Raw genomic sequence first — 21869 nt, forward strand, 5'->3', positions numbered from 1 at the left:
TTGGATTCCAGAGTCTTTGGAACCTGCCAGCCACACGCAGCGGGGCAGGTTCACCGCACGGGCCTCGGAGCTGACTGTCATGGGGTCTGTTTACAACCACAGCCAGGGAAAGAGGCTGACAAGAGAAATAAATAAACAAACAGTGGAAGCTGGCAAAGACCAAAGGAAGCCACAGCTGGGGAACACTCAATAAGCACAGCTAACGAAGGGAAAAGAGGTCTCGAATAAGGGCCTTCTTGGGAGGGAGGGAGGGGACAGGATGCAGAGGGACAGGGAAGCAAATTGTGACAGATTTCTAGGGAATTGTCCTTTCCCACAACACGCTGGTCCTCTTCCCTCGGGCCTGTCTCCTGCGGCCTTGCCAGTGCTGACCCAGATGACCCCTTGGGGACCCGCTGCTCCACTTGGGATGGACGCTGCCTCTGGAGACGTTTGCGGTCACCATGTCACCGCTGCGCAGAACACTGCACCAGTTCGACAACATCAGATCCACTCCGCAAACAGTCATTGGAGCCCACCGTGTGCTGCGGGAGGCATCTCAGACACAAGGATGCCTGAGACACCTTTGTCATGTCCCAGAGAATCCAGAAAAGAAGAGGCTTACACAAGTGACTTCAATGAATGGATACCTGACCTAAGGACTCAAAGAATGTCCTAGAAAGGCTGGGGAGGGTGGAGAGTCAGTCCGCCTAAGTACTCAGCGACGTCCTTTCTGACCTGCCCGTTGAAGGTTACCTGTGGGCTTTGACAAGTGGCGTAAGAGGAGAGCAGATTCAAGGCTGAGAATCAGCCCCAGCAAAGGCACAGAGTCTGAAATAGCGAGTGCTTTTCGCAGGGAGACCAGAGCAGAAAGCCCAGGGGCATAGGAGGACTGAGTGGAGGAGATAAGGTAGGGGTACCTTGTGACTAGGTGGCAAGAAACTTTAGATGAAGGAGGGTCGGTCGGTCAAGTCATTTTCATGACCAGATCTGTGTTTTGAGAAGAGAAGATGGGTATTGGAGGAAAGTAAAGGCAATCAAGGTTATTGTAAGTCCCTAGGTGAGAGAGGACGCGGGCCAAAGTAAAGGCAACACACTTGAGAAGGAAGAACGAAGGATGGAGACCTGGGAAGGCCGAGTCAGCTGGGCTTGATTTGATGTGAGGGATGGGTGGGGAGGAGCTCAGAACCGGGAAAGATGGGAAGGAGTCGAGAATGACTCTGTAATCTCACCTTTGAAAACTGGCTTCAAAGGCTAGGGGATCTAGGAGGTAGGCAGAACAGGTGTGAGCCGGTAAAAGAAACACTATATAGTGTGTCTGGTTTGGGATTGGCTGAGCTCTGTCGCTATCGTGGGGCAAAAGATAAAGAGATAGCAGTGGATCTCACCCAAGGGGTGGGAGCTGGAAGCTCTCCGCTTGGGTAAGAGACTGTAGGAGAGGAAGTGCCCAGAGATGGCAGGAAGAGAGGGGCTGAGGGCAGAACCCTGAGAAGTGACTACTTGTAAAGGAAGAGCCAAGAAAGAGGATCAGAGCGAGAGAGCAGGAAAACCAGAGGAATGATATGCCACGGCAACTCTTCCGTTTGACAGAAGAGTCAAATGCCTCGGAGAAGCCAATGCGGGTGATGACTTGACTCCAATGCCGGTGTCAGACTCCCAACTTCCGACTGAAGTGGTCCAGAGACAATCAATTCAGAAGCAAATGAAAGAATGAGGACGTTCCTGCCTGAACAGAGGAGCATTACCTAGTCCACGCCCAGTATTTAGATGCGAGGGATGGAAGGTAGAGTGGAACACGCCACGGGGTGATGTATATGTTCACCTGCTGAGATGTAGGTTTAGCCGGCAATTTAGACGCACTCTGTGTCCGGTAGAGGTGGCATTCCGCAGAACTGGGTGCCCATGTTTGCCTCCTTAATAGCACCTACACCCACGTATTAGTGCTTAATGCAAATTTGTTGAAAGGGTAAATGAGACCATTTAGGACTCTCATCAACTTATATTTATTTAGCACCTCCGAGGGGCCAGGCACTGTGCTCAGGATACCATTGCTAGAAACAAAACAATTTGCGTTTCTTTAGTTTCAGTCTTCCTCCTCTGCCTCTGTCTTCCTGTCAAAACTCATCCAATTGCAGAATCCACCAGTTACTTATGAAGGGAACCCGAAAACATCCCAAAGCCTGTCTCCACAATGACCCTCCAAGGCCCTCTTGGTCTTCGACTGCTGTTGCTCCAAACCTAGTCTGTTGTATTTTAACCCCCTAGGTCTAGGCCTATGTCTAGTTTGAATCTCTCCACAGGCCCCGGTGGTGTCAATCCTGGCTTGGCCTTCTGACGTTTCCAACCCTTCTGTCTGGGGTGAGCACCTCCACTCGAAGTCATGCCTAAAGCCAGCCCCTTCCCGACAAGAAAAGCTCAGACTCCTTCTGTGAGTCAGTTCCCTTTTTCTTAAGTAATCCTTCTCTTATCTTGGGAAAAAAAGAAAGGCAACCCTTCAGCTATTGTTAAAAATAGATATCCGAACCAGGCTGAACTCCAGCTGACAACTGTAATCAAAATTCTGATACCCAGAGAGCGCAGACCATGAAAGATAAACCCTTACAGAATGCTACCTTAACAAGGCTCATTCCTTGTGGAAAGACAAATAAAATACTGTGTTTTGAATTTTACAGCACATTTTTTTCACATTCTAGCATTTCCGCAGCCAAGATGTCTTCCGATCAGCAGGTACCTGTAACACAGTAAGGTGATCGCCCCCCATCCTTCAATGCCCCTCAAAAAACAAAGCTGTTTTTAATACAAGTTTGCAACTGATGGATTCTTAGAACTAAGAAAACGCTGTCGTGGGTCACCACTCTTCCTTGCCAAAATGCCAACTGAGTGCTTTTTAAAGTGGTTCAATCTGGAGAGAAAAATGAGGTCATGAGAACTGGTAGAGTTTCCAAAACCTTTATGTGATAATGGCACCGATTCAAGGAATTAGAAGTGATACTGAGGAGGATGGCACAGGAAAATTGGTTTCTGTGCTTGAATGATGGTGATGGAAAGTGAAGAAAGTCAAGCTGCCTTTCTCATCCTTCTCCTGCTACCCTCTGGACAAGACGATGGAGAAAAAAAATAAAATGAGAAAAGGAAGAACCCCCCAAATCTACAAAATGATCCGTTTGACAGCCTTTCCGGGAGGAGCTGGCGTCACCTGGTCATTTATTTGTTTCTTTTTGTTTTTGTTGTGGTGGTTGTTTTATGTGTCCATTGTAAGACTTAAGAGGACAGGCTTGGAACCAGAGCTGCTGGATTGAATCCCGGCTCCACCATTACAAACTGTGTGACTTTAGGCAGGTGACCTAAGCCCGCTGTGCCTTCTTTTTCATATTTGTAAAATAGATGATTTGATACTTGTACACTTACAGTAATTCCTTCTCTCTGAAAAGTCCCAAAATAATTCCCATAAAATCCTGGAGGAAACCTACATCCCTCCCTGATACATAATTATTTTTCTCCCAAGGTTAAAGTCATGCATACCTTTCCCCAAGACTTTCCATTTTTCTTGTGGGCAAAAAAAAGCAGCAGCATTGTTAAAGGGAGGGTAGACTTGCTCCTGAGCAAACTCATTTGTCAGTGTTCAAAATTTCACTGGTCCTGAATAAGAAAAGGGCAGAGTCGTCCCAGCTGGAGTCAGATGCTTACCGCTATTTTGTTTAACTTGGACATAATGCCGGCTTCAGAAGCACAGAACAAACTGCAGAAACGAGAACAAGAGGGCTTAGAACGGCCCTGCACACGTCTCCGTAATGAATGTGGAGTTCCATATATCCAGAATGCCTAAGAGCCCGAGAGACACAGAGCACTATTTATTTCCACGAGCAGACTATTTTTTTTTTTATGATTTTGAAGAGCTTAAGGCAGAAGACAGGTTATGGCATAGAGGGAGTTATAATTTGCACAGTCTCGTTCAGTTTTTATATTTAAAGCAGCCTCTCCTCCTGCTGTTCTCTCATAACCCTGTGCTCCTCGGTCCCCAGGCCAGAGGGCTTTCGAGAGAGATGGCCCTCCTTCCCTTTATTCATTCCATCAGGGACTGCGGATATCTATGGCTGAAAGGGCCTTTCTCGGCAAGGCTCCGGATTTAGAAATCGAAGGAGGGGCTTTCGCAGCATGTGTGGCAGGGGACGGAGTAGAGGCGGGAGGTGGACTTCTGCACACCACTTCTCCTCCCAGGACCCAAAGAGCCAAGGTTAGCGTGGAGACCCGGGTTTCCCGGACAGGGGCCCAGGAAAAGCGGGCCTGAGAATTTTCCCAATTCTTGGCCTCTGGGAATAGGGGCACATCACAGGGAAAGTGGAAAATATTTTACGAAAGAGGAGAGACACATGTCAGATGGCTGTGGCCTCAGAAACCCCCATACAGATCCCTGTGGGAGGCTCTGCAAAGTCAGCTTTGTTGCTGCAGGCACCTTAGAAATCCGAGGGGACTCGGGGAACCCTGGGGACTGCAACGGGGACGCAGGGAAAGTCTCCAGAGTGGCGCTGCGGCCTCAGGGCCTTCCTAGTCCGGGAAGGCCGGATATCTCCATCCCAGGGGCCAAAAGGTCTGGGAGCTGCGGAGAGGGAGCCCTTGGGACTGAAAGGAACGTGCCCCAGCAGTGCCGGTGCGGCTCAGCTGCTGGATTAATGACACAGGAGAAGACCCAGAGGCAAATTTAACAGGGGAGCAAACCCCCGTGGGGTGCCTGCCCTGGGAGAGATCTGGCCACTCACACACCACAGAGGAGACCGCAGTAAGGCTTGCAAGACTGCTTCTGAGGCTTTGGGCCAAGGGCAAAAACACAGGAAGTGTCTGCCTTGGTCTCAGCGTCTGAGTCCTGAGAGCACACTGATGTGCCCAGCGAGCCAGCCGAGGGGAGAAAGGCCTCCATCTGCGCTTCCCAATGCTCTGCTCCAGCGAGGGGAGGGGGTAGCCCCCTCAGCTGTGAGGCCGGTTCTGCCCAGTGATTGGCTGACACATTTTCAAAGCTACTCTCAAAGGCTTTGATGACCTGGCTGTTTCTGGGCAGCAGTTGAAGCCATTTGCCCTGAAAAATGGAAGAAAGCAAGTGTAACCATTCACCCCAACCTGACCCCACCAAACATCACCCACATGCACTCTGCCACTGATTGGGTTACTTCACCCCTGTGGCCTTTAATGAGTGCACATGTCTCGACCCCTTAGCCCACCTCCCCAAAAATGTAACCAGAACATCGCTCTTCTTGGCTTCTCTTTCAAGAGGCAGGAAATGCTAGTCCACCGTGATGGTGCAGCCGAGACCCCAGGTTCCCTCTGGACTGCAGAACCTGCAGGCCGGCTCTCCCACGTGTAATTTCCACAGCCTGCGTGAAACACCATTGCTGGAGGTCATAGGCATCTCAGGAAGACTGAACAGCTTTAATTAGATTTCTCATTTTCTTAAGTACCAAAAAAACTGAAATAGCACTTTGCTTCAAAATTAATGCAGTCTCAAGTTTTTGTTAACTGATGAAATTTTGTATTGGAAAGTGCTCTGGATTTCCATTTTAATATTTGCAAGGACTCTTCCGTAATCCTCTAATTTGATCCCTTCGCCCATCCAGAGGGCTGAGTACCTTTGAGGAAACTGAGTCACCAGAGGAAAGCAAATTAGTTAAGAATTTATTGTGAGTGACATGGCAGAACTGGGATCCATATTCCAGTGTTTCCAAGCCTGGTCAAATATTCTTTCCAAGCTTCTCAATGTGATTAAATAGTTACCTATATTGTGACTCGTTATTTTAAAATTGCCACGTATATTTACCCAATGTGTTTCTCATGTTTTCTTGCAAACCTGTTAGATGTGTCCAACGTGACATTTGGGCCTCCTTTTTCCCTCTGTCCCCATGAGGCAAATATGTGACATTAGGGACACAGAGTGGGACGGTGGGAGTTTTAGTAGTCTCAGCTGATGAACAATAGACAACCATTGGATGTCTTTGGGGGGGGATTGTGACGTCGTAACAGCAACATTTTAGGACCTGTCACCTGGCAGCAAGATGTCAGACTCAGAGAAAAAGGCAGATCAGAGTTACCACTGCTCCTGGGCCATGTTCATGTCCAATCTTCCTCTGAGACAAATGCAACCTTCTGTGCTCCTCAAAGTGCGACCCTAAAGGAGGTGCCTGCAGTGCAGGCATGGGGGGGGGGGGAGTGGCTGCTCCTGGGAGGGACTAAGGTCACAGCACTGGCCTTAAGGTTACTCTTGAGAAGCATCGGTCATATCCGCAGCCTGGAGCACTGTACGCTACTTACAGATGACCTTGACTTCCAGCTGGGGCAGGGCAAGACTTCGGTGAAATTGAAAAGCAGCGCCTTCTACCCAAATAGGCAGAGGCATCTTCCCGGGAGCTGAAATCCGGAACCGCCATCCACCCTTGGATCTTTCCTCCGTCACTGCGGTTGAGTCTGCGTCCCTTAAAGCATTTGCCTTATATCTCATATAAGGGCCAAAGCCCTGGCTGGTGTAGCTCAGTGGATTGAGCTCGGGCCTGCGAACCACATGATCATATAAGGGCCAGGAAAGGATCAAACAGCAACCCTGGGAGAAGGTTAAAGGTCCAAACCTTAGTGCAATATTTGCATTGCCCGGGACTTCCTAAAGAAATCCAGTTCTTCGACTTGGTGGTTTAACCCTTGAATGATACTATTGAGGGGAATTTCAGACCAGCTCCAGGGCATGGCTCACTGGGTGATGACCTGATATTATGAGGAGTGTAAAAACTTTTGTCCCTTGATTTACACCAAATGGGTGCCTGTCTGTCATACTCAGATCACAGTGCCCTCACTGCAAGTACAAGGGCCAGCAAGTCACCTCCTCAAAAGGGAAGTGCAATGGGCCACTGGAATGTGTGCCCCACGACAAAAGGGCAGGAGCTCTTTGTTCCCATTGAAGTCATTCATGCCCTCACCCATTCATTTGAGTACCATTTAGGTGCTGTGCTCTCTGCAATGCTGGACAAGACAGATGGGTTCCTCATGGTCCAGGCTTAGTATGCAGTTTCAAATCAGAGCCCTGACCTACATTCGACAGATTCCTTACCCTCCAGGCTTCGACCTCTACAAGCTCCTTGCTGCTGCCCTCCGAAAGAGGAGGGGCACCTTCTGCATCCCAAATGTCTGTGGGAGGTGCCCTTGCACGCCGTGGAGAAAGCCGTAAACCAGAACTGTTCCCCGGGGGCAGGGAAAGTTGTGTCCTCTCCAGAGGAGAAGGTGAGCAAGTGCTCTGGTTTCTCAGGTCCTACCACTCACACCCCACCCCTAAACCCGATGAGAGAGCAGATAGGATTAGAGCTTGTGGAGGTTGTGGCCTACAGGTAGGTAAATTTGCATGGACTTCAGCTAAGAAAAACGCTCTCCCTTTTGCTCTTTTTTGTCTTCAGCTCACCACAACTCCTGGGGTTTTATTTCTCCTAATTCTCCTTATTTCTCCTAATTCATGCTCACAGCACCCTCTCACCTTTTCCCTCTTTTCCAGCCTGGGGTTGGGGAATTGGTTGAGAAGTACAGATTGATAGTTACAAAATCATCACAGGGATGTAAAGTACAGCATTGGGAATATGGTCAATAATATCGTAATAACTATGCATGGTGCCAAGTGAGTGTTGGAAATATGCCAGGGAAGAATGCTTTGTAGAATGTATAATTGTCTAAGCATTACACTGTACACCTGAAACTAACACAAAGTAATTTTGAATGTAAACTGTAATTGAAATTTTTTTTAATTAAGAGAAAATGCGGGGCTGGTGTGGCTCAGTTGGTTGGTCGTTCCACAAAGCGAAGGGTCACCAGATTGGTACCCAGTCAAGGTACAGGTCTAGGTGGCGGATTTGGTCCCCAGTTGGGGCACATGCAAGAGGCGGTTTCTCTCTCACATCAATGTTTCTCTCCCCCGCGTTCTCCTTCCTTTGCCCTCTCTCTGAAAATAAATAGATTAAAATTTTTTATTTTAAACAATAAAGTGGAAAGAGAGAACCAATATCAATTATAACCTGATTATCTATAAAAATTGGGCCGGCACGGGGCTGTGGATAATGACCACAGATGATTCTGCATGATTCTTTGTTTATATGTGGGCATTTTTTCAAAGTAGATTTACCTTCCTAATTACATTTGGTTTTGCAGTTTCTCAGCACCCCTTGCCTGGGAAGTCAGGGAGGAGTTCACGGAGTGGGCTGAGTGTCGACAGAAGCTGGCTTGAGACAGCAGTTTGTAGGAGGTAAACCAGCCGCTGAACAAAGATTTAGTGAACAGCTAGAAATGGGAGAGTACAGCCCTTGGTTTTCAGGAGATGGAGGTACAGTGTCTGCCCTGGAGAAATCTGCCATCTTCTCAGGAAGAAACTACAAAGACTTCATCTGTACACAGTTGAGATTTCACGATCACTTTTAATGTGAGCCTAAATAGCATTGTATTTAACCCAAACATCCACCGGCCCCCGGCGGCCTTTGATCTGATAGAACTCAGATAAATAGTGATTCCCCCAGTAACCATACCACAATTTTCTATGTTTCTCTGCTTCTATAAAATACACTCTTGCCCTGTATAGGATAGCAGGAGAATCGTCCCCCCGGATGCACGAGCATTCAGGATAATTGTTTGGACAGGTTGCCTCTTGAGACTGCACCTCTGAATTTACTGATGACGTAATCACTGAGGGAGCACACGGAGAGTGTCGCACATTGTCCTCAGTTAAACCATTCCCAGGCAAGCCCGTCCCAGCTTGCCTTTCTGTTTCTACCCCTGTGTCTGGCATCTGTGTTCCACCACCCCTCACAGGGCAGGCGCCTTCCCCAGTCCAGCCGTGCACAGAGAAACAGGTGCCAACTTGGCAAAACAAGGAAAGGGACGGGGACCATCTTGGACCCATATGCAAAGTAGGACAAAAGTGTAGCTCCCTGGAACTAACCCTTCGGCCAGATTCTCCCACAAAAACCAGTTCTGGCTCACTGTCTCCCTGCCACTTCCATTATGACAAGAAGAACTGGTGATGTGGATTATGTGTGTGTCCCTTGCTGGGTGAGACTCCCAGACTCACCGTCAGCACCCCAACTCCTGGGAGACTATCTCGAACCCAAGACGTCCTTGATGTATTGCTGGGACAGAGGGTCGCTCCGTGTTAGGGACAAGTGAGGCGCTCTCAAAGGCACCTTCGGCCAGGCTTCCCGAGGGCCAGCATGGCCATTCTCTGCACCATCGTCAGAGGCTATCCCAGCATGTGTACCAGTTTGTGCATGTGTGAGCCAGGTGTGGACGAGAGTCCTGGCCTCCTAAACTGCGACTGACCTCTGAAATTGATAGGCTCAGTTTCACGGGTCAAACAACGTTTTTTACACATAGTAAGAGTGGGTATTTTTAGATGAAAGGACACATACGTTATATATACTCTTACCCTGCGTCACAGTTTTAAAAAAAATGCTATTCTATCCAGAACAAAAAGCATTGATGTGGGTGAGCATGAAGCAGAAAGCCTGAAAAAAAAAAATGACCCCATAACACTCACTGAATCAATACTCAAGAAAGAGTAAAAACCTGCATTGTGTACAAGCAAATAATGCCTCTTGTTCCCCCCTGACTCAGCAAGGGAAAAGTAGCTACATACTTGAATAGCTTCTCCTATAACTGAAGTACATTAGGAGAAAGTCGGGGAGGAAGGAAATGGGATCCAGTGCCCCAGGATCACTGAGAAACTTCTCAGAAATATATCTTGTAGATCAGGGCCAGGACTTGGCTTTCCCATCCAGCTGGTGCTAGTGAGACCCCCTGACAGAGCTGAGCTGCAGAGGAGAGAATTAACCCCCTACGCAGGGAGACCAGGCGCCCCCAGAACGCCTCTACGCTCTTAAAAGGAATGTAGAAATGCATAATTTATATCAAAGTCCAAATTCCCCTGGAGAGCTGTCAGTGATTTACCTCTCTGTGTGAATTTGTTTCAGATCTTTTTCTAAAACCAGGTATTGATCCGAACACACAGAGACCGTGAAGACCCCATGCGCCATCGAGGCACAACTGCTGTAAAAGGGGCTGTGATGGAGGAGGCTGAAGAGGCAAAGCAACCTCTTCTACTCTGCTTAGCTCGGAGCTCGTCCATGGCCTCCTGCCCACTAAGAACCCCGAATCAACTGTGGTTTGAGCCAGCTTTCTAAGAACGCTGGCCTTTCGAGCTTGGCTTTGAACGTACGAGCCTAAACCCAGGTCTGAAGCCAGACAGGGTNAATTTGTTTCAGATCATTTTCTAAAACCAGGTATTGATCCAAACACGAAGAGACCGTGAAGACCCCATGCGCCATTGAGGCACAACTGCTGTAAAAGGGGCTGTGATGGAGGAGGCTGAAGAGGCAATAAAAGGGGCTGTGATGGAGGAGGCTGAAGAGGCAAAGCAACCTCTTCTACTCTGCTTAGCTCGGAGCTCGTCCATGGCCTCCTGCCCACTAAGAACCCCGAATCAACTGTGGTTTGAGCCAGCTTTCTAAGAACGCTGGCCTTTCGAGCTTGGCTTTGAACGTACGAGCCTAAACCCAGGTCTGAAGCCAGACAGGGTGTGCCCAGAGTGTCAAGAATTTGATTTTATCCCTGACCAGGGTGGTTCAGTTGGTTGGATGTCATCCTGCGAAGCAAAAGGTCACTAGTTCTATTCCAGGTCAGGGCACGTACCTGGGTTGCAGGTTCAGTCCCCGCTCAGGGCTCATATGAAAGGCACCCGATCCATGTGTCTCTCCCTCTCTTTCTCCCTCCCTTCCTCTCTCTTTAAAAATAAGTAAATAAATATCTGTTTTAAAAAAGAATTTTATTTTAATACTTGTCAAGTCACCCTCCCCCCTTTTCCTGCCCTCCCTCCCCCCCTCACCAAAAGTATCATCCTAATAACCCCTATTAGGGGACCAGATGATTTCCACGCTGTAGCAAAGAAAAGCCCAAGGGCAGAAGCACCTAAGACAACTATCTGGTCATCACCATTATCAATAAATAACATGTATTAAATGCCTTCTATAAGCCAGCCTGGTGCTAAGCTTTTGACCGTCCCAACCACCCACGAGATGAATTTATCTCTGTCCAATGATAAAACTGAGGCTTAGCGAGGTTAACCCAGGACACATGGCTTACAGGCAGTGTGGCTGGAATTCAGCCAAGGCAGTGTGATTCCAAATGCTTCACCAATAGGCTCAGCGGCAGCTCCCTTTGGGCAGGAGAGCTGGCCGGGCAGGAGCAGCCATGAATGGCCTGCTTGCTGCTCTGTGTGTTCCCCTCCGGCCTTTTCCTGAACAATGGGACCCGACAAAAGTATCCATGCCCATTCTGCCCCCCAGGTCATCATGGAAAGGAGACCCTGGCCTGGGCTCTATGGTCTTCTTCAAGGGGAGGCGTGAATGAGGAGACAGACACACGTGGCTTATGGCCACTTTCCGCCCTGTGCTGAAAGGCACCCCCTCTACAGAGGCATGCCTGGGCTCCCACCCCAGAGGAAATTATGGCTCAGACAGGGGTTTGAAGCCATCAGTGGCCTGACAGCATAATACCCGTGACTCTCACAGTATGTGTCTTTCAGCTGCAGAAATAAGGGCAGGATAATTTTAGCTCTGTGTGTCTTAGCCCGACTCCGTCGTTCCAGCCACCTGGTCAGCTCCAGACAGGGGCTGATTGTGTCTTTCTGCACTGAGGCCCTCGGACCCTGCTAAGAACCACAGGCTGCGAAGTCTGGGGGGTAAGTTTGAGCCTCAGTGGGGAACAGGTCTCAGAGCTACCACCAGCTCTCACCCTCTGTTCCAGAGCCAGGTGTCAGCAGGAAACGACCACAGGCCTGAGGTGGGGACCTCTGAACATCCAAGGAGGCACTGCTATTCCCAACATCTGCTCACTGACGCACAGCGGCCCTGGGTAGGCAAAGAGCAGGGAGGGGAAGAATGGCCACGCAGGGTGGCGCCATCTTTGACTAGAAAGAGTGGTCTACCTGGAGTGCCTGTTCTAGCTCTTCACACCCCTTGTCTTCCTTTCTTTGTTTGGTTTTACTAGCTCTTCTTTGTTCTGATGTTCCCCCTTACTTCAGCAGACGCCCTTCTATGTGTATATAGCGGTTTTTATCCTTTCCAGGACGCTATCGACCTTTCTCTTTCTTTCCCAGTTTTATTCCTTGGTGGGAAAACTTAGGGTTTCATCATTTCGACCCTCACCTAGTTCATTCACCAAAGGACAGGCATATGTACTTAGGAGAGAAAAGACTCAAAAGACTCAAGAATCTGATCTGTGAAGTATACTCACACTCACACTCACACACACACACGCACTCTTCCGACTTGGGCTCACACCCCTCAGAGCCCGCTGAAGATGACAACCTTTCTCTAAGTGTGGTCTGCACATCGCTGTGGCCCCTCACACCTAATCATCTTCAGAACCCAGGAACTGAGTTTCCTGAGCTTGTGGTGACCTGCAAGTGACTCCAGAGGGCCAAAGGCTGACGAGCACAGACCGGGCGACACACAGGGACGCTGCCGCTGGATAGCACTGCATCTCAGACACACGTCCCCGTCTCGTTGGGACTTAGAGTTCCGAAGAGCTGTCTGTGCCAGGTCTTTAAGAGAAAGACACCTAGGGACAAACTGTTGTCAAACAGTCTTTTTCAAATCTCACCACTGCCCCTGACTTACTTGCTGAAGTCAGGCAAACTCAACTTTTTTTTTTGTCTCAAATCCTCATCTTTAGAATAGGGATAATAAAAATCACCTGTCCCTTAGGGTCTTTGGTCATATAAATGTGAAACATCGACAGCTCGTGGTTCCAAGTAAAAGAATTCAACTCTGGACAACCCAGCCACTGAAACAGCTCCGGGACTCAAGACAAAAAGCCTGCGTGCTTGGGTGCCAGGAAAGGCGGGGTCCGGAGAAACACAGAGACTTGGGGTACTGACGTGGACAAGGTCTTCAGGGCGCCCCCGGGGGTGAATCAGCTCCACTCATACACCGTCTTTGACAAAGCCTTCTGAGCAGAAAGCGTGACCACTGCGTCATGATACATTCCGATCACAAATGCCAGGCAGAGGCCCCCTGGTTAACGCTATACACCAACCTATTGCTTATCATTCTGCCATTGAAATGTCATTCTTCCAGTTTCTGAGAGTCCTCTTTGAAGTGACACGGGTCCCACCTTGTCAGCAAATACTTTACCTTCACCGAGGTTTGCTCTCCTTAGACTGAGGACCAAAATAGGACGTTGTCTGGGTACCTGATTGGAAGCAGAACACCTGACTAGGACAAGACCCAGGAGGGAGGAAAGGAGGACTGGGAAGTGGCTGGGGACGTACACCGGTGACAAATATCAAGACAGCTACTTGGTGGTCAGGGGTCCGCCAGCACTGGCCCCGCCTTGAGCTGTGGGACTGTCTAGCTAAGCGACGTGCCCGCAACCTGGCATTGCCCTAACCTCTGTCTGCAGAGCACTTGGCCCCTGCACAAACACCAGGAATATGGTGGCCCCGGTGTTGGTTAAGTCCCAAAAACCTCCAGCGCTGCCCAGGGCCTGGGGACTCAGCTGCTTGAGCTCCAAGAAACCCTAACTCGGGCTTGCCACAGGTCAATCCTCCTTTTCCTCCTTCATTTCCACTACCATCTGTGTGATGTTCAGAAATCAAAATTGTTGTGCAGCTGCGCACGTAGCTCTCTGCAGTCGAAGACTACACATCATAACACCAGTAAAGGTAACAACTAAATTAAAGAGCTTATTAAATGCCAGGTACCTTATACATGTTACCTTATTTATTCCCCTACAACAAGCCTGCTGGGTGGGCTTTGTTACTCCCCTTTAACAGGCGAGGAAATTTAAGTCTGGGGTATTGAGAGGCTTGTCCAAGGTCATACAGATAGTAAGCGGTACAGCTGGAAATAAATCCAAGTGCAAAGCCTCAAATACACTTACTGCCTCTCGCAAAAGGTGCTTACTCGTCACTATGTCCCAACCACAAATTCATACACCCATGAAGGACCCGTGAATATGCAATAGCTTTTCCTGAAGGTTTGACTCAGGAGTGCAGAATGTAAACTTATACAGCTACTTGGATGTTGTTAACCGATGGTCAACACTTGACCTCATGACTCAGGCTGCAGAGAGCCCAGACCCTTCCCCAGCAAACGATTACCAAGTTGTATCTGAATTCCTCCAGGAAATCCAGCTACCTTTTTGGTCTGCCTCTAGAGTCTTTATTGATACATCTTTTCAGTATGTTCCCATGTCACTCATGGCTAGAACAGAAAAATGTCCTTGGCTTGGAACACCATCTGAACAGCGTTTACACTTTTTTAAAATGTGGCCATCCTTTTAAAATATCCACATTTTATAATAAACAACACCATTTCGCATATTCCAACACAGAAGCATTTTTTCCTTCTGTTCTCCTTTTGTAGCCATGGAGACCTCAAATGTGGTTTGAAAAGAACAGACAAAATTAAAACCTGCACAGAAAGTTGGTGGCAGAGCAAACAATAAGGATAGTTTATATTTCAGCCGTACTCATGTCTGAGGAAACCAATCAATCATTCTACAGACCGTCCCTCTCTCTGATCTCTCACTGGGGTCGAGAAAGGACAGGTGGTCTTGTCCTCTTAGGATCCACGCAGGACCCATGGTGAAGACCGTGGTTAAAACAGACTGGGGTTGTAGTACACTGACATACAAAGAATTTCACCCACCCAGTCATTTAACATCAGGCCAGTCAGATTAATCATTTGAAGCTAATTCTTGAATCAGTCAACTCAGCCACATTGGTCTATCCAGACAAGCACTGCCAAATGCAGCCCTGGCTGGTGTGGCTCAGTGGATTGGGTACGGTCCTGTGAACCAAAGGGTCACTGGTTCGATTCCCAGTCAGGGCACATGCCTGGGTTGCAGGCCAGGTCCCCAGAAGGGGGGACATGCAAACGCATTGACATTTCTCTTCCTCTCTTTCTTCCCCCCATACCCTTTCTCTAAAAATAGAGAAATTAAATCTCAAAAGAGAAGAAGAAGAATTGCCAAATTCGCAACAAGTTGTGGAGAACAGCAGAGAATAAACCTCAGGTCACTCCACTGAATGTGTTACTTTAAAAAACTAAAAGGTTCCTTGCCCTGCCCCCGCCCCCACCGCTCATCTTGGTAACTGCAGTGGCCCACATATCTCCCACGGTCACCCAGGGGGCGTCTCTAAAAACAGATCTGACTGCCCTGCTCCACCGACTGCAGGATGGACTTGAAACTCTTCCTGCTGCGGTCTCGCCCAACCCAGCCTCCTGTCCACTTTGCTGTCTCCCCAGCGCTCCCCGCGGTGGCCCACTCTTCCCACCCCACTGCATGCACTGCAGGGGTGAGAAGCTATGAGTAACTAGCAGTCATTTACATATTCCAGGTTGCCCCACCTCTCCCGACCCCACCTCCACCCCAACTCGACCTCATCATTGCCTATTCAAAAACGCCCTTTCCTTTTATGACGACCTTTTAAAGTAAACTATTTTATTACAAACATGTAGAGAAAACACAGTAAAGAAAGAAAAACAGAAACAAGAAAAAGTATCCAAAATCCCATTACTCAGAGATCCTATCCTGTTCTCATTTTGCTGTGCAGTTGACCCTTGAACCACATAGGGGCTAGGGGCACCGATCCCCCGTACAGTTGAAAACCCAGGCATAATTTTTGACTCCTCTCCAAACTTAACTGATAGCCTATTGTTGACAGGAAGCCTTATCAAGGATACAAATAGACAATTAACCCATATTTAGTACATCATATGTGTTGTACACGGCATTTTGGTAAGCTAGAGAAAAGAAAGTGTGATTAAGAAAATCATAAGAGAAGACACATTTATAATATTTACTGAGACAGTTTCCATGCAAGTGGGCCCACGAAGTTCAAACCCACATTGCCAGAGGTCCCCGCATTCCTCACAGTCTGTCTTCTCTGCGTGCACGTAGCTAGACATTTTCACCACACCACTCGGACTCCTGAAATTCGACTCTAGTGCCATAGCCTGTCAGAGGGCTTTTCTAAGCTTCCCTCCCCCTCGTCTCCCAACTTAATCATGCTCACCCCTCAGGTCTCAGTTTAAATGTCACATCCCCAGACAGACCTTGCCTGACCCTCCCTCACCGAAGTACATCACATCAGCCCAGTTCCTCTCCCTGTGGCACGGTACTCCCTTCTTATCACGGTATCGGCATTTATAACGGTGTACTTATTTGTGCATTCATACATTCACATCTTGCTCTTTAGACTCTAAGCTCCACAAGAATAGGGACCAAAACTGGTCCCTACTGTGAATGTGTGCTGGATGGGTGAACGGACAGCAGGAAGCTCCCTTTCTCACACCCCCACTAACATCTTTCCAACCCCTACCACGTCCGGCAGCTTCTGCTCACCACTACGCTGCGTGCTCCCGGAAGGCAAGGCTGTCTTTAAGTCTATAAAGTAATATTTAATGTATATGCAGTCATAATGGCAACCCCCAAACACCATGACTTGCACATGGCAGATACCCTGTTCTTCGAGTGATTGAAAAAATGAGTTACTTGCTATATATAGGCAGGACAGCTGGCCAGTGATGCTGTCGGGAGATCCTATTTCTTATGTAAATCCTTCTTTCCTGGTTTTGCTTAATAGTGGTTTCTCTATAATGCCAATACCCAGCTGAAAAGGGAAAGCGTTGCTCTGTGTCTCAAATGTCTCATTTTCAAAACCAAACATCCAGGTTATTGGACGCGTATGAATGAGCGTCTCATCATCCAGGTGTTTGACATCTTGGCTCACTCAGAGTCTAAAGGAAAGCAAAAGTGATGCTTTGCTTCTCCACCACGGTCAAAACAAAGTCAATATAAATAATTTAGAGAAAATGAAAATAAGTAGTTACTGTGGTGAAGTAACATTTTCAGTGCACCGTAATCTTTCTACGTTCCTAAGAGCATTGGTTGACACAAGAGAAAACTCTTGGGTGGGAATATCAGTGAGTCTGCTTTTAGCGGCAAGTAAGAAACCCCTACTGAAAGTGGCTTAAGTATCCATCATTTCCACAGAGCACATTACAGAAAGTCTGGAGATTGGTTAATTCAGCTGCTCAGCAGCGTCAGCAAAGACACTGGTGGTTTCTACCTTTCTGTGCTGCCCTCCTTAGAAGACATATCCCTCATAGTTTCCAAGTGGCAGTAAGAGCCCCAGGTGCCTCGCAAAGAAGACAGTTATTCCCATGCACCTATTTAAGTTAGCAAAGAAAACTTTATCACTCCCCCCAGCCCCGCCCCCCGCCCCCACTGCCTCATCGAACTGCACAGGAAGATTGACCAAACACCTGTGCTTACCCCAGTTATTGGAAAAAGGGGACAAAATTAGCATCACTGCTTTAGATCGGCTCTACTCAAACTAAGCATAATTGGTTTTTGAGCTGTTTATGCAATTTCTGCTTCTTCAGATGTTTCTCTTTTAAATCATCTGATCGTTTTTATCATTGCTGAAAACTGAAATACTTTTGTCCTCATTTAAAATTTTTTCCACATGATACAAGGGGCTTTTTCTTTGCTTTTTTTTTTGTTTTTCTTTTCTTTATCTCCCCATGGGCCTTCCTATTTTCTAGTTTCGGAGTACCAAAAGTTGCAAATAGCTTTTTGAGAAATGACTGAACTTAACCCTAAATGATCATAGGACAATGACTTGGCTGTAAAATGGCACTCTACATGGTGTGATGTGAAAGAACTGCTGCAAGTTCTTTCTCAAAAAAATGTTTACTAACCTGCTTGATGATCTCAAATTCTTTTTATGTAAGAGTATATCCTTTTAGGCGAAAGCTTTGGATTTTCTGATAATGAAACTATCCACGAAAGGGACGATATCTCATTCTCTGCTCAAAAGTCATCCGTTGATTCCCCACTAGCTACAAAATAACTTCCAAGTTCTTCATCTGCTCAGACCCTGACGTGGGCTAGCCCTGCCTTCTCAGCATCACCCCCAAGCCCCCCATCAGGAACTCACTACCCAAGAGGACCACAGCACTCATGTGTTCTGAGCATGCCCAGTGCATGCCTTCCTCTTGCCTTTGCTTCTAATGTATCCAGACCACCCTCCCTCTCCATTTGAGACTTTATGCTTATCAATAACCTGCCTCTAACATCGAGTCGGCAGCACTTAAATTCTACCTGGATTATAATTAATTTTTTCATTCTTCTGATTAAGAAAATAAATACTTCATCCATTCAAGAAGTATTTATTTAGTGCCCACCACGTGCCAAGTTCTAGGAGTTAAGGGTGCAGCAGTGAAAGAGGCAGAAAAAGACACACAATTCAAGTTTAGTGAAGCCAAAAACAGGGAAGGGAGAATGTCTTGGCTCATGTCACAGAACAACTAAATTTGGTTACAGTCAGAAGCGACTTTAGGGACGTCATCAGAAATGAGTCTCTCTCTGTCATGAAATACTTAATTTAATTCTACTTTTCTTGGATCAGCTTCATCCTCTGGCAGGATTTCTTCGTAGGGAGATAGAAATGGCCACCTGGCAGCCCTGTGCTTATAACATTCTAGAGGCAAAAATGCCAAAGAAAATAGAGCGATTCTTTCCCAGGGACAGGGCATTCTCAGGATCTGCTCAACGGGACGTCAAGCCAGGTACACACTCAGCCCGCGCTTCTCTGAGTGTCTCTCAGTCATTTCACACGTACAAAGTGGTTTCTAGCCATCCAGGTGTAGGAATAGGCTGCAGGAACGCTCCCATCGCCCACTGTGCTGGCCACTGAGCTCCACAGCACAAAGGCACAGGACCGGAGTTCAAATTCCGACCTAAGGTGAGTGACCCTGGAGGACGTGGGTAGCAGAGAAGGGAGGTTTGACGCTGACGGGGTCAGAAGCTAGTGGGTGGAAAGCTCTTCCAAACACACACATGTAAAATTCTCAGTGGAGAATTTTGTTTCGTGAATCCAGTCCAGATGTGCACTCCCTCACACAGTGCTCATAATTATGAAACACTCTTCCCGTCCTCAATGGTGACAGGCAAAAGCAAACATATCAGAACTGCCATGTTGGGGGGCATGAACCTACCACAGCACCATAGGTTCCGTGTACAGAGTTGCCCGCTTTATGCCCCTCAGTGGGTCCTGTCTTAGCATATGCGATCCCTCTCATCCTGATGAAGAAGGTAGTTCCAGATAAAATTTTGCCACATTGCCAAAAACAGAGAAAAATGGCCCCAAGGAACGTGTTGTTTTCTCCCTTGAAAAAAATCAATGCATTCATTGAAAAGTCACTGGATATAGTATAAGAGTAACTGGATTACATAATTATATCTGTCATCTATTTCCTGCCTCCCCAATTGCCCTATATTAGTGTCCTAGGGCAACTATGACGAATTATCATGAACTGGGTAGTTTAAAACCACAGAAAGGTGTTCTCTCAGGGTGCTGGAGGCTAGAAGCCCCAAATCAAAGTGCCGGCGGGGCCCCACTCCGTCTTCCTAATTTCTGGTGCCTCCCGATGATCCGAGTGTTTCTGAGTTTACAGCTGCATCTCTCCAACCTCCGCCTCCATCGTCACATGGCCTTCCAGCCTGCCTCTGTGTATCTTCTCTTCTGCTTATAAGGACACCAGTCACCAAATTTAGGACTCATTTTATTCTAGTATGACCTCACCTTCACTGGTTACATTGGTAAAGGCACCGCTTAGACCAAGCAGAGAGCATCTGAACCTTTCCATGGTTTCAGAAGGAGCTGCGCCAGCTGGTCACCCAGCAGGGCCCTGAGAAAGAACACACAAGAGGGTGATACAATGATGGCATCAGGGTGAGTGACAGGACTGAGATCCAAGGGCCACCTCATTACAGGAGGTGCAGTAAGAAGTTCTGGGGATCCATAGGACCCCAGAACCCAAGGAATGGGAGGAAGAGCCTAAAACCAAAACTTGGTGCTATGTGCCACCATTTTATGGGGTTAACTTTCTAAGGCTGGCATTCTTGGTGTTCTAGAAGTATTATATTTTCTACTAGATTATATGTCTAGAATTCTGGCAGGCTCAGCCACACCATGGTGTCTGAGATTAAGGTAATCAATCAGCCAGGATTTCCCTAGTCACAGGCAAACGAAAGACACGTTAGCTGAACTTTACAAATCGATAAAGTATAACCCCATGAAAATAACAACCATTGAAGTTAACAATTCATGAGTCACTAACATTGGCACACATTTTAAAGGTTGTCCTGCAGAGAAGACAGTTAATAAATCATGAACGTTGAGGCACAGGTGACACAGCTGTCTCAGCTTCTACCACTGATGTTAGCACGGCTCAAATTCGCTCTGGGTCTTTCATATCTGGGCCCAGCACTCCTCCTCAGTGGCTTCTCTGAAGCTTGCGGTTTGCAGCTCTTAGTTAATTGCAGTAAATGGGCCCGGATTGCCCCTAGGAAGGAATTTCATGGGTGTCTACGTAATGCTAATCCCAGAAAAACCCTTAGGTTTTCGAACCTTTGTTTTCCATGAAAAGGCTATGGGTTTCACTAAGCTTTCTCTGTAAAATGCTCACAAGCATCCTCAAAGCAACCCTAGGTAACCCTAGGGGTACAGCTGGGTCTAGGCTGCCCCCCAAAACCCAGTGTTTTAACATGTTGCTGTACTGAATTTCCATTCTACCACGGTCCTCCCCAGGAAAAGTAATGCGCCCCCTCGTTAAAGAAACGGGAATGTTGCCACTCTCCTCGCGGTCACTTTCACAAAGTAAGGAGGAAACTGGGGGTGGAACCCAGCCACAGGGCATTGCAGCAGGTCCATGGCTCCGAGGAGCCCTATAGCCAGGCTCCAGACTTTGGATAGGGGCTCCTGTCATCATGGGCCTTCCTGGCTGAAGCTGGCTTCTTGGCTTCTTGGGTCCATGTACCTCACTCCAAGGGCTCGTTCCGCAAGAGGGAAATAACCCGTTAGCTCTTCCCTCTCTCATTTTGCTGAAATGAGAGAATGGAATTCTTCATTCCATTTCAGCAATGGATGATAAGAGTNATTGCAGCAGGTCCATGGCTCCGAGGAGCCCTATAGCCAGGCTCCAGACTTTGGATAGGGGCTCCTGTCATCATGGGCCTTCCTGGCTGAAGCTGGCTTCTTCTTGGCTTCTTGGGTCCATGTACCTCACTCAAAGGGCTCGTTCCGCAAGAGGGAAATAACCCGTTAGCTCTTCCCTCTCTCATTTTGCTGAAATGAGAGAATGGAATTCTTCATTCCATTTCAGCAATGGATGTAAGAGTTAACTTTTATTGGACATTAATGATCACATTCCAGGAACCCATCTAAGCCTTTTCCAGGTGTATCTCATTTGAGAGATGACACCTTGCTTAAAGCATGGCTTCCAGTCAGGTTGCCTGAGTTCAAATCGCGATGTACCACTGCCCAGCTGTGTAACCTTGGGCCAGTTACTGAATCTCTCTGTGCCTTACTTAGCTTCTTCATCTGTAGAATGAGCTAATTATAGCCATATCTTATGGGATTATTGGGAGAATGAAATGAGCTCATACAGAGAGGGCATATAGAACAGTGCAATTTGAGTATTAGCTATTAATAGTGTGTCTGGATTGAAGAGAGTTTATGATGAGTTTTGGCTTTCCTGATGTGGAGTTTTTCTCTTCACGACATCTCAAGGGAGAAGAGCTGGCATTCCACTTTTTATTCATTCGCATAAAATGTGAAGAATTTTCAAAAAGAACCCTTTCTTGAAAGACTCATGACCCAAATGGAATTTAATAACTAAAAACTAAATATAGTTCTTGTAGGCTATTTTGCTTAATGTTATGAATTTTAAGACACTGAACAATTCAACAAGGATTACAAATATCATCTGTATTTCTCTGCCTTGATAATAATTAATTTAATATTATAA

Source organism: Sturnira hondurensis, unplaced genomic scaffold, assembly GCF_014824575.4.
Source record: "Sturnira hondurensis isolate 20B ecotype Veracruz unplaced genomic scaffold, ASM1482457v3 Scaffold0022215, whole genome shotgun sequence".
Classification (NCBI taxonomy): domain Eukaryota; kingdom Metazoa; phylum Chordata; class Mammalia; order Chiroptera; family Phyllostomidae; genus Sturnira; species Sturnira hondurensis.